The sequence below is a fragment of the Colius striatus genome, unplaced genomic scaffold (assembly GCF_028858725.1).
Source record: "Colius striatus isolate bColStr4 unplaced genomic scaffold, bColStr4.1.hap1 scaffold_46, whole genome shotgun sequence".
Classification (NCBI taxonomy): Eukaryota; Metazoa; Chordata; class Aves; order Coliiformes; family Coliidae; genus Colius; species Colius striatus.
The window spans coordinates 1,387,074-1,400,304 of NW_026908527.1; the positions used below are offsets into that span (position 1 = coordinate 1,387,074).

Sequence of the window (13,231 nt, forward strand, 5' to 3'; positions counted from 1 at the left end):
GAATCACAGAATAGTGGGGGCTGGAAGGGACCTTTAGAGATCATCCAGTCCAAACCCCCTGCAGAAGCAGGGTCACCTAGATCAGGTCACACAGGAACATGTCCAGGTGGGTCTTGAAGACCTCCCAGCAAGGGGCATCCACAGCCTCCCTGGGCAGCCTGTGCCAGGGCTCCCTCCCTGAAACACTGAAATAGTTTCTTCTTATGTTTAAGTGGAACTGCTTGTGTTCCAGCTTCATCCCATCATCCCTTGTCCTGTTACTATCAACTATAGTAAAAAGGGATGTCCCAACCTCCTGACACCCATCCTTTGTGGAGCAGAGCTTGGTCCCTGCTACATTATCCCAGCACAGAAAGCCTCGAGATACTCACTAACTGAAACAGGCATTTACAGAGAGCAATATGTGTTGTTCAGAACACATAGGAAGGTGAATTAGGTGCTGAAGGAATGCATTTCTCTGTCTGTGTTGCTTCCCCTCCCATCCCCTGTTTCTATTCCTCTATCCACCTTTATAAAAAACAATGACAGGTTAATTTTCCTGTCCAAGGATCAGATTCTACAGGTTCAAAATGAAAAGGAAAAAGCCTTTCTCACGCTGGAAAATGCCCAATCCTCTGCCCTAACCTCATGGGCCACTGATCTAAGAAATGCTTCTTCATCTGGTTTAAAGCTCTACTGGTGTAATACTTTATTTCAGCATATACAGAGAAGCAAAGGAACAAACCACCTCTTCCCACCTCCACAGAATCACTCGAGACAGCATAGAATAAACTATCTTCAGTGGTGGAACCTTCATAAAACAATTCATTGGCAAATTGTTCACCTTACACATCAGTCAAATCTCCCTCAGCTAAGCAAGAACAGGAGAGTGACAGCAACTGTCACTCCTCCTGGAGCAAATATCTGTGCCATCTTAACATGAGAAGCCTATACTGAGAAGCTGGAATCCACATGCTGACATGTAGGTAGCTATCAGTTATCTCAGCTTTCCTTCTTTGGAGGGAACACAGATCCACAGGCATTTCCAGGCAATACTGCTTTCATTAAGAGGAGAAGGGCTAAGATAGGTTGGTCCTTCTGTGTCAGCTTCTTTGTTTACTCCACAAGTGTGTGTCAAACAAGCAGCTCAGATGTCTAGATGTGTTGCTCAGTGCAGTTCACAGGCATGCTGTAGGTGTTGAAATGCCAGTGGATTAGTTCCTCCTTGGAAGGAGGTGGTTACCCTACAAAGATTCCTGAAGGGGAATAACAGTGAAAAACTTTCTTCTCCTCTTACCTTCATCTCCCTTCAGCAGTGCCTGTGGTCTGACAGGGGAAGACAACTGTTCTCCCTTATTTAACTGAAGACACCCAAGTGGTGAGAGCTCTGCAAAACACACTGATGTGGTGGCTTCTTACCAGGTCATAAAAATAGGTTCAGTATAAGAGTGCATGGGGGATAAGTAATTACTCATGGGAATTTGGTGTTTACTTTGCCTTTGTGTAGCTGAGGTATCCAAGAAGGAAACTCCTGAAGGCTAATTCTGGCTTTCTGAGACTCTCTTTGCAGCATTTGCAGTTCATGAAGCAAGAACCCAACTTAGCTGCTGGGAAACATGTTCTCGAAGTGCCTATTCCTCAGTTATCTACTGGTGATCCTACTGACAGAGCTTACTCAGGAAACTGTCCAGAACTGTGTCATGAATCTGTGTCTGAGTATTTAGCTCTTACTGTGGCTACATGATCAAACTGTGTTTTCATGAGGCAAACCACCCTGCAAACAGAACTAATTTGGTTGGATGTTTTGTGGCTGTTTCAGAACCGTGTGTGGGTCTGGCAGGTCTCACTTGAGGCCTTTGGAAAGAACCTGTCTGTAGGGAAGGAGCCTCCCACAGCTGAAATGTCTTTGTGAAAGAGCCTGCCATCATTGTCCTTGAGCTGTAGCAGAGCCAACCAGCTCCCCTTTAGACCAGATCAAGATGTAACTCCATGGCTGGCTTCTAATTACTGTTTACTATAGGTAGTACAGGCAAGATTTCTCTGGCCTGCAAATTCCTTAAGCACTGTATCATCAGCCTTTGTCCTTTCATGCCACTTTACAGGATACTCAACACCATGCTGAGAGACATAACTAAGAAGAATTCAATGCAAGTCTGTCATCATTGGTGTTCCTCAAATCAAACACCAAGGGAAATCAATTCCTCACCATCACAAGCTGTCCATGTAGCCTGGGGTGCTGTGCAGTGTGAAAGCAACTTGTCATGAGGCTGAAACCATGCAGGATGCAGGACAAAGACAGATCCCAGGAGGCAACAGGCTTAGGACAGTCTGGTGATCAGTGGAGACAGCTGGAGGCAGGCAGCAGTTCCTACTGTACTTAGAGGAGAGTTAAGAGCCAGCCAGAACTGCTTCTCAGAACTGAAATCTGAACTCCTGAGACTCACTTAAAGCTCCACAGATGTTTGTCAGATATGTTATTTGGATTTGGGATGATCCATTTGGCTTACTGTGTGAATGGGATTCTGTGGTAAATGCTTATAGAAAAAATATAGGGCTTAGGGGATGTGTGTGTGTGTGAATGCATGCATCACCACAATTCATCTAGCCCATTGCCTTCTCTGTGTGTGTGATTGCATGCAGACCAGAATTCATCAAGCCCATTGCCTTCTATGTGTGTGTGTGTGTGTGTGTGTGTGTGTGTGTGTGTGTGTGTGTGTGATTGCATGCAGACCAGAATTCATCAAGCCCATTGCCTTCTATGTGTGTGTGTGTGTATGTGTGTGTGTGTGTGTGTGTGTGTGATTGCATGCAGACCAGAATTCATCAAGCCCATTGCCTTCTGTGTGTGTGTGTGTGTGATTGCATGCATCACCACAATTCATCTAGCCCATTGCCTCTGTGTGTGTGTGTGTGTGTGTGTGATTGCATGCATCACCACAATTCATCTAGCCCATTGCCTCTGTGTGTGTGTGTGTGTGTGATTGCATGCATCACCACAATTCATCTAGCCCATTGCCTTCTCTGTGTGTGTGTGTGTGTGATTGCATGCAGACCAGAATTCATCTAGCCCATTGCCTTCTGTGTGTGTGTCTGTGTGTGTGTGTGTGTGTGTGATTGCATGCAGACCAGAATTCATCTAGCCCATTGCCTGTGTGTGTGTGTGTGTGTGTGATTGCATGCACACCACAATTCATCTAGCCCATTGCCTCTGTGTGTGTGTGTGTGTGTGTGTGATTGCATGCATCACCACAATTCATCTAGCCCATTGCCTGTGTGTGTGTCTGTGTGTGTGTGATTGCATGCAGACCAGAATTCATCTAGCCCATTGCCTTCTCTGTGTGTGTGTGTGTGATTGCATGCACACCACAATTCATCTAGCCCATTGCCTCTGTGTGTGTGTGTGTGTGTGTGTGTGATTGCATGCATCACCACAATTCATCTAGCCCATTGCCTGTGTGTGTGTGTGTGTGTGTGTGATTGCATGCATCACCAGAATTCATCTAGCCCGTTGCCTTCTGTGTGTGTGTGTGATTGCATGCATCACCACAATTCATCTAGCCCATTGCCTTCTGTGTGTGTGTGTGATTGCATGCACACCACAATTCATCTAGCCCATTGCCTCTGTGTGTGTGTGTGTGTGTGATTGCATGCATCACCACAATTCATCTAGCCCATTGCCTCTGTGTGTGTGTGTGTGTGTGTGATTGCATGCATCACCACAATTCATCTAGCCCATTGCCTGTGTGTGTGTGTGTGTGTGTGATTGCATGCATCACCACAATTCATCTAGCCCATTGCCTGTGTGTCTGTGTGTGTGTGTGATTGCATGCACACCACAATTCATCTAGCCCATTGCCTTCTCTGTGTGTGTGTGTGTGTGTGATTGCATGCATCACCACAATTCATCTAGCCCATTGCCTGTGTATGTGTGTGTGTGATTGCATGCACACCACAATTCATCTAGCCCATTGCCTGTGTGTGTGTGTGTGTGTGTGTGTGTGTGTGATTGCATGCATCACCACAATTCATCTAGCCCATTGCCTCTGTGTGTGTGTGTGTGTGTGATTGCATGCATCACCACAATTCATCTAGCCCATTGCCTTCTGTGTGTGTGTGTGTGTGTGTGTGTGTGTGTGTGATTGCATGCATCACCACAATTCATCTAGCCCATTGCCTTCTGTGTGTGTGTGTGTGTGTGTGTGTGTGTGTGATTGCATGCATCACCACAATTCATCTAGCCCATTGCCTCTGTGTGTGTGTGTGTGTGTGATTGCATGCATCACCACAATTCATCTAGCCCATTGCCTTCTGTGTGTGTGTGTGTGTGTGTGTGTGTGTGTGATTGCATGCATCACCACAATTCATCTAGCCCATTGCCTCTGTGTGTGTGTGTGTGTGTGTGTGTGTGATTGCATGCATCACCACAATTCATCTAGCCCATTGCCTTCTGTGTGTGTGTGTGTGTGTGTGTGTGTGATTGCATGCACACCACAATTCATCTAGCCCATTGCCTGTGTGTGTGTGTGTGTGTGTGTGTGTGTGATTGCATGCATCACCACAATTCATCTAGCCCATTGCCTTCTCTGTGTGTGTGTGTGTGTGTGTGTGTGTGTGTGATTGCATGCATCACCACAATTCATCTAGCCCATTGCCTCTGTGTGTGTGTGTGTGTGTGATTGCATGCACACCACAATTCATCTAGCCCATTGCCTTCTCTGTGTGTGTGTGTGTGTGATTGCATGCATCACCACAATTCATCTAGCCCATTGCCTCTGTGTGTGTGTGTGTGTGTGATTGCATGCATCACCAGAATTCATCTAGCCCGTTGCCTTCTGTGTGTGTGTGTGTGTGTGTGATTGCATGCATCACCACAATTCATCTAGCCCGTTGCCTTCTGTGTGTGTGTGTGATTGCATGCATCACCACAATTAATCTAGCCCATTGCCTATGTGTGTGTGTGTGTGTGATTGCATGCACACCACAATTCATCTAGCCCATTGCCTTCTGTGTGTGTGTGTGTGTGTGTGATTGCATGCACACCAGAATTCATCTAGCCCATTGCCTTCTGTGTGTGTGTGTGTGTGTGTGTGATTGCATGCACACCAGAATTCATCTAGCCCATTGCCTTCTGTGTGTGTGTGTGTGTGTGTGTGATTGCATGCATCACCACAATTCATCTAGCCCATTGCCTCTGTGTGTGTGTGTGTGTGTGATTGCATGCATCACCACAATTCATCTAGCCCATTGCCTCTGTGTGTGTGTGTGTGTGTGATTGCATGCATCACCACAATTCATCTAGCCCATTGCCTTCTCTGTGTGTGTGTGTGTGATTGCATGCATCACCACAATTCATCTAGCCCATTGCCTGTGTGTGTGTGTGTGTGTGTGTGTGTGTGTGTGTGTGTGATTGCATGCATCACCACAATTCATCTAGCCCATTGCCTGTGTGTGTGTGTGTGTGTGTGTGTGTGTGTGATTGCATGCATCACCACAATTCATCTAGCCCATTGCCTTCTGTGTGTGTGTGTGTGTGTGTGATTGCATGCATCACCACAATTCATCTAGCCCATTGCCTGTGTGTGTGTGTGTGTGATTGCATGCACACCACAATTCATCTAGCCCATTGCCTGTGTGTGTGTGTGTGTGTGTGTGTGTGTGATTGCATGCATCACCACAATTCATCTAGCCCATTGCCTCTGTGTGTGTGTGTGTGTGTGATTGCATGCACACCACAATTCATCTAGCCCATTGCCTTCTGTGTGTGTGTGTGATTGCATGCACACCACAATTCATCTAGCCCATTGCCTGTGTGTGTGTGTGTGTGTGTGATTGCATGCACACCACAATTCATCTAGCCCATTGCCTGTGTGTGTGTGTGTGTGATTGCATGCATCACCACAATTCATCTAGCCCATTGCCTGTGTGTGTGTGTGTGTGATTGCATGCATCACCACAATTCATCTAGCCCATTGCCTGTGTGTGTGTGTGTGTGTGTGATTGCATGCATCACCACAATTCATCTAGCCCATTGCCTTCTCTGTGTGTGTGTGTGTGTGTGTGATTGCATGCATCACCACAATTCATCTAGCCCATTGCCTCTGTGTGTGTGTGTGTGTGTGATTGCATGCATCACCACAATTCATCTAGCCCATTGCCTCTGTGTGTGTGTGTGTGTGTGATTGCATGCATCACCAGAATTCATCTAGCCCATTGCCTTCTGTGTGTGTGTGTGTGTGTGATTGCATGCATCACCACAATTCATCTAGCCCATTGCCTCTGTGTGTGTGTGTGTGTGTGATTGCATGCATACCACAATTCATCTAGCCCATTGCCTTCTGTGTGTGTGTGTGTGTGTGTGATTGCATGCATCACCAGAATTCATCTACCCCATTGCCTCTGTGTGTGTGTGTGTGTGTGTGTGTGTGTGTGATTGCATGCATCACCACAATTCATCTAGCCCATTGCCTCTGTGTGTGTGTGTGATTGCATGCATCACCAGAATTCATCTAGCCCATTGCCTCTGTGTGTGTGTGTGTGTGTGATTGCATGCACACCACAATTCATCTAGCCCATTGCCTATGTGTGTGTGTGTGTGTGTGATTGCATGCACACCAGAATTCATCTAGCCCATTGCCTATGTGTCTGTGTGTGTGTGTGATTGCATGCACACCAGAATTCATCTAGCCCATTGCCTATGTGTCTGTGTGTGTGTGTGATTGCATGCACACCACAATTCATCTAGCCCATTGCCTCTGTGTGTGTGTGTGTGTGTGATTGCATGCATCACCACAATTCATCTAGCCCATTGCCTTCTCTGTGTGTGTGTGTGTGTGTGATTGCATGCATCACCACAATTCATCTAGCCCATTGCCTTCTCTGTGTGTGTGTGTGTGATTGCATGCATCACCACAATTCATCTAGCCCATTGCCTTCTGTGTGTGTGTGTGTGTGTGATTGCATGCATCACCACAATTCATCTAGCCCATTGCCTGTGTGTGTGTGTGTGTGTGATTGCATGCATCACCACAATTCATCTAGCCCATTGCCTCTGTGTGTGTGTGTGTGTGTGATTGCATGCACACCACAATTCATCTAGCCCATTGCCTTCTGTGTGTGTGTGTGATTGCATGCACACCACAATTCATCTAGCCCATTGCCTGTGTGTGTGTGTGTGTGTGTGATTGCATGCACACCACAATTCATCTAGCCCATTGCCTGTGTGTGTGTGTGTGTGATTGCATGCATCACCACAATTCATCTAGCCCATTGCCTTCTCTGTGTGTGTGTGTGTGTGTGATTGCATGCATCACCACAATTCATCTAGCCCATTGCCTGTGTGTGTGTGTGTGTGATTGCATGCATCACCACAATTCATCTAGCCCATTGCCTTCTCTGTGTGTGTGTGTGTGTGTGATTGCATGCATCACCACAATTCATCTAGCCCATTGCCTCTGTGTGTGTGTGTGTGTGTGTGATTGCATGCATCACCAGAATTCATCTAGCCCATTGCCTTCTGTGTGTGTGTGTGTGTGTGATTGCATGCATCACCACAATTCATCTAGCCCATTGCCTTCTCTGTGTGTGTGTGTGATTGCATGCATCACCACAATTCATCTAGCCCATTGCCTCTGTGTGTGTGTGTGTGTGTGATTGCATGCATCACCACAATTCATCTAGCCCATTGCCTCTGTGTGTGTGTGTGTGTGTGATTGCATGCACACCACAATTCATCTAGCCCATTGCCTTCTGTGTGTGTGTGTGATTGCATGCACACCACAATTCATCTAGCCCATTGCCTGTGTGTGTGTGTGTGTGATTGCATGCATCACCACAATTCATCTAGCCCATTGCCTGTGTGTGTGTGTGTGTGTGATTGCATGCATCACCACAATTCATCTAGCCCATTGCCTCTGTGTGTGTGTGTGTGTGTGATTGCATGCATCACCAGAATTCATCTAGCCCGTTGCCTTCTGTGTGTGTGTGTGAATGCATGCATCACCACAATTCATCTAGCCCATTGCCTTCTGTGTGTGTGTGTGTGTGTGTGATTGCATGCACACCAGAATTCATCTAGCCCATTGCCTTCTGTGTGTGTGTGTGTGTGTGTGATTGCATGCACACCAGAATTCATCTAGCCCATTGCCTTCTGTGTGTGTGTGTGTGTGTGTGTGATTGCATGCATCACCACAATTCATCTAGCCCATTGCCTTCTCTGTGTGTGTGTGTGTGTGTGATTGCATGCATCACCACAATTCATCTAGCCCATTGCCTTCTGTGTGTGTGTGTGTGTGTGTGATTGCATGCATCACCACAATTCATCTAGCCCATTGCCTGTGTGTGTGTGTGTGTGTGTGTGTGTGTGATTGCATGCATCACCACAATTCATCTAGCCCATTGCCTCTGTGTGTGTGTGTGTGTGTGATTGCATGCATCACCACAATTCATCTAGCCCATTGCCTGTGTGTGTGTGTGTGTGATTGCATGCATCACCACAATTCATCTAGCCCATTGCCTGTGTGTGTGTGTGTGTGTGTGTGTGTGTGATTGCATGCATCACCACAATTCATCTAGCCCATTGCCTTCTCTGTGTGTGTGTGTGTGTGTGATTGCATGCATCACCACAATTCATCTAGCCCATTGCCTTCTGTGTGTGTGTGTGTGATTGCATGCATCACCACAATTCATCTAGCCCATTGCCTGTGTGTGTGTGTGTGTGTGTGTGTGTGTGATTGCATGCATCACCACAATTCATCTAGCCCATTGCCTCTGTGTGTGTGTGTGTGTGTGATTGCATGCATCACCACAATTCATCTAGCCCATTGCCTTCTGTGTGTGTGTGTGTGTGTGTGTGTGTGTGATTGCATGCATCACCACAATTCATCTAGCCCATTGCCTTCTGTGTGTGTGTGTGTGTGTGTGTGTGTGTGTGTGTGTGATTGCATGCATCACCACAATTCATCTAGCCCATTGCCTTCTGTGTGTGTGTGTGTGTGTGTGTGTGTGATTGCATGCACACCACAATTCATCTAGCCCATTGCCTGTGTGTGTGTGTGTGTGTGTGTGTGTGATTGCATGCATCACCACAATTCATCTAGCCCATTGCCTTCTCTGTGTGTGTGTGTGTGTGTGTGTGTGTGTGATTGCATGCATCACCACAATTCATCTAGCCCATTGCCTCTGTGTGTGTGTGTGTGTGTGATTGCATGCACACCACAATTCATCTAGCCCATTGCCTCTGTGTGTGTGTGTGTGTGTGTGTGTGTGTGTGTGATTGCATGCACACCACAATTCATCTAGCCCATTGCCTGTGTGTGTGTGTGTGTGATTGCATGCACACCACAATTCATCTAGCCCATTGCCTTCTCTGTGTGTGTGTGTGTGTGATTGCATGCATCACCACAATTCATCTAGCCCATTGCCTTCTCTGTGTGTGTGTGTGTGTGATTGCATGCATCACCACAATTCATCTAGCCCATTGCCTCTGTGTGTGTGTGTGTGTGTGATTGCATGCATCACCAGAATTCATCTAGCCCGTTGCCTTCTGTGTGTGTGTGTGAATGCATGCATCACCACAATTCATCTAGCCCATTGCCTGTGTGTGTGTGTGTGTGTGATTGCATGCACACCACAATTCATCTAGCCCATTGCCTTCTGTGTGTGTGTGTGTGTGTGTGATTGCATGCACACCAGAATTCATCTAGCCCATTGCCTTCTGTGTGTGTGTGTGTGTGTGTGATTGCATGCACACCAGAATTCATCTAGCCCATTGCCTTCTGTGTGTGTGTGTGTGTGTGTGTGATTGCATGCATCACCACAATTCATCTAGCCCATTGCCTTCTCTGTGTGTGTGTGTGTGATTGCATGCATCACCACAATTCATCTAGCCCATTGCCTTCTGTGTGTGTGTGTGTGTGTGTGATTGCATGCATCACCACAATTCATCTAGCCCATTGCCTGTGTGTGTGTGTGTGTGATTGCATGCACACCACAATTCATCTAGCCCATTGCCTGTGTGTGTGTGTGTGTGTGTGTGTGTGATTGCATGCATCACCACAATTCATCTAGCCCATTGCCTCTGTGTGTGTGTGTGTGTGTGATTGCATGCACACCACAATTCATCTAGCCCATTGCCTTCTCTGTGTGTGTGTGTGTGATTGCATGCATCACCACAATTCATCTAGCCCATTGCCTCTGTGTGTGTGTGTGTGATTGCATGCATCACCACAATTCATCTAGCCCATTGCCTGTGTGTGTGTGTGTGTGTGATTGCATGCACACCACAATTCATCTAGCCCATTGCCTGTGTGTGTGTGTGTGTGTGTGATTGCATGCACACCACAATTCATCTAGCCCATTGCCTTCTCTGTGTGTGTGTGTGTGATTGCATGCATCACCACAATTCATCTAGCCCATTGCCTGTGTGTGTGTGTGTGTGATTGCATGCATCACCACAATTCATCTAGCCCATTGCCTGTGTGTGTGTGTGTGTGTGTGTGTGTGTGATTGCATGCATCACCACAATTCATCTAGCCCATTGCCTTCTCTGTGTGTGTGTGTGTGTGTGATTGCATGCATCACCACAATTCATCTAGCCCATTGCCTCTGTGTGTGTGTGTGTGTGTGATTGCATGCATCACCAGAATTCATCTAGCCCATTGCCTTCTGTGTGTGTGTGTGTGTGTGATTGCATGCATCACCACAATTCATCTAGCCCATTGCCTTCTGTGTGTGTGTGTGTGTGTGATTGCATGCACACCACAATTCATCTAGCCCATTGCCTTCTGTGTGTGTGTGTGTGTGTGATTGCATGCACACCACAATTCATCTAGCCCATTGCCTTCTGTGTGTGTGTGTGTGTGTGATTGCATGCACACCAGAATTCATCTAGCCCATTGCCTTCTGTGTGTGTGTGTGTGTGTGATTGCATGCACACCACAATTCATCTAGCCCATTGCCTTCTGTGTGTGTGTGTGTGTGTGTGTGTGTGATTGCATGCACACCACAATTCATCTAGCCCATTGCCTGTGTGTGTGTGTGTGTGTGTGATTGCATGCATCACCACAATTCATCTAGCCCATTGCCTCTGTGTGTGTGTGTGTGTGTGATTGCATGCACACCACAATTCATCTAGCCCATTGCCTTCTGTGTGTGTGTGTGTGATTGCATGCATCACCACAATTCATCTAGCCCATTGCCTCTGTGTGTGTGTGTGTGTGTGATTGCATGCATCACCAGAATTCATCTAGCCCATTGCCTATGTGTCTGTGTGTGTGTGTGATTGCATGCATCACCACAATTCATCTAGCCCATTGCCTCTGTGTGTGTGTGTGTGTGTGATTGCATGCACACCACAATTCATCTAGCCCATTGCCTATGTGTCTGTGTGTGTGTGTGATTGCATGCACACCACAATTCATCTAGCCCATTGCCTTCTCTGTGTGTGTGTGTGTGATTGCATGCATCACCACAATTCATCTAGCCCATTGCCTTCTCTGTGTGTGTGTGTGTGATTGCATGCATCACCACAATTCATCTAGCCCATTGCCTGTGTGTGTGTGTGTGATTGCATGCATCACCACAATTCATCTAGCCCATTGCCTGTGTGTGTGTGTGTGTGATTGCATGCATCACCACAATTCATCTAGCCCATTGCCTGTGTGTGTGTGTGTGTGTGTGATTGCATGCATCACCACAATTCATCTAGCCCATTGCCTGTGTGTGTGTGTGTGTGATTGCATGCATCACCACAATTCATCTAGCCCATTGCCTCTGTGTGTGTGTGTGTGTGTGATTGCATGCACACCACAATTCATCTAGCCCATTGCCTTCTGTGTGTGTGTGTGTGTGTGTGATTGCATGCATCACCACAATTCATCTAGCCCATTGCCTCTGTGTGTGTGTGTGTGTGTGATTGCATGCATCACCACAATTCATCTAGCCCATTGCCTTCTGTGTGTGTGTGTGTGTGTGATTGCATGCATCACCACAATTCATCTAGCCCATTGCCTCTGTGTGTGTGTGTGTGTGTGTGATTGCATGCATCACCACAATTCATCTAGCCCATTGCCTCTCTGTGTGTGTGTGTGTGTGATTGCAAGCATCACCACAATTCATCTAGCCCATTGCCTTCTGTGTGTGTGTGTGTGTGTGATTGCATGCATCACCACAATTCATCTAGCCCATTGCCTCTGTGTGTGTGTGTGTGTGTGATTGCATGCACACCACAATTCATCTAGCCCATTGCCTTCTGTGTGTGTGTGTGTGTGATTGCATGCATCACCAGAATTCATCTACCCCATTGCCTCTGTGTGTGTGTGTGTGTGTGTGTGTGTGTGTGTGATTGCAAGCATCACCACAATTCATCTAGCCCATTGCCTTCTGTGTGTGTGTGTGTGTGATTGCAAGCATCACCACAATTCATCTAGCCCATTGCCTCTGTGTGTGTGTGTGTGTGTGATTGCATGCATCACCAGAATTCATCTAGCCCATTGCCTATGTGTCTGTGTGTGTGTGTGATTGCATGCACACCACAATTCATCTAGCCCATTGCCTATGTGTCTGTGTGTGTGTGTGATTGCATGCACACCACAATTCATCTAGCCCATTGCCTATGTGTCTGTGTGTGTGTGTGATTGCATGCACACCACAATTCATCTAGCCCATTGCCTATGTGTCTCTGTGTGTGTGTGTGTGTGTGATTGCATGCATCACCACAATTCATCTAGCCCATTGCCTATGTGTGTGTGTGTGTGTGATTGCATGCATCACCACAATTCATCTAGCCCATTGCCTTCTGTGTGTGTGTGTGTGTGTGTGATTGCATGCATCACCACAATTCATCTAGCCCATTGCCTTCTGTGTGTGTGTGTGTGTGTGTGATTGCATGCATCACCACAATTCATCTAGCCCATTGCCTCTGTGTGTGTGTGTGTGTGTGATTGCATGCATCACCACAATTCATCTAGCCCATTGCCTATGTGTGTGTGTGTGTGTGATTGCATGCACACCACAATTCATCTAGCCCATTGCCTTCTGTGTGTGTGTGTGTGTGTGTGATTGCATGCATCACCACAATTCATCTAGCCCATTGCCTCTGTGTGTGTGTGTGTGTGTGATTGCATGCATCACCACAATTCATCTAGCCCATTGCCTATGTGTCTCTGTGTGTGTGTGTGTGTGATTGCATGCATCACCACAATTCATCTAGCCCATTGCCTATGTGTGTGTGTGTGTGTGATTGCAAGCATCACCA

At 46.9% G+C, this 13,231-nt stretch overlaps 1 protein-coding gene across 11 annotated transcripts in view; it reads left to right on the forward strand.

Annotated features, from left to right (window-relative positions):
- The window catches only part of LOC133629473 (histo-blood group ABO system transferase 1-like), a 48,656-nt gene that overhangs the window by 15,586 nt on the left and 19,839 nt on the right, over positions 1-13,231 (forward strand). The gene's annotated exons all lie outside the window — the stretch shown is intronic.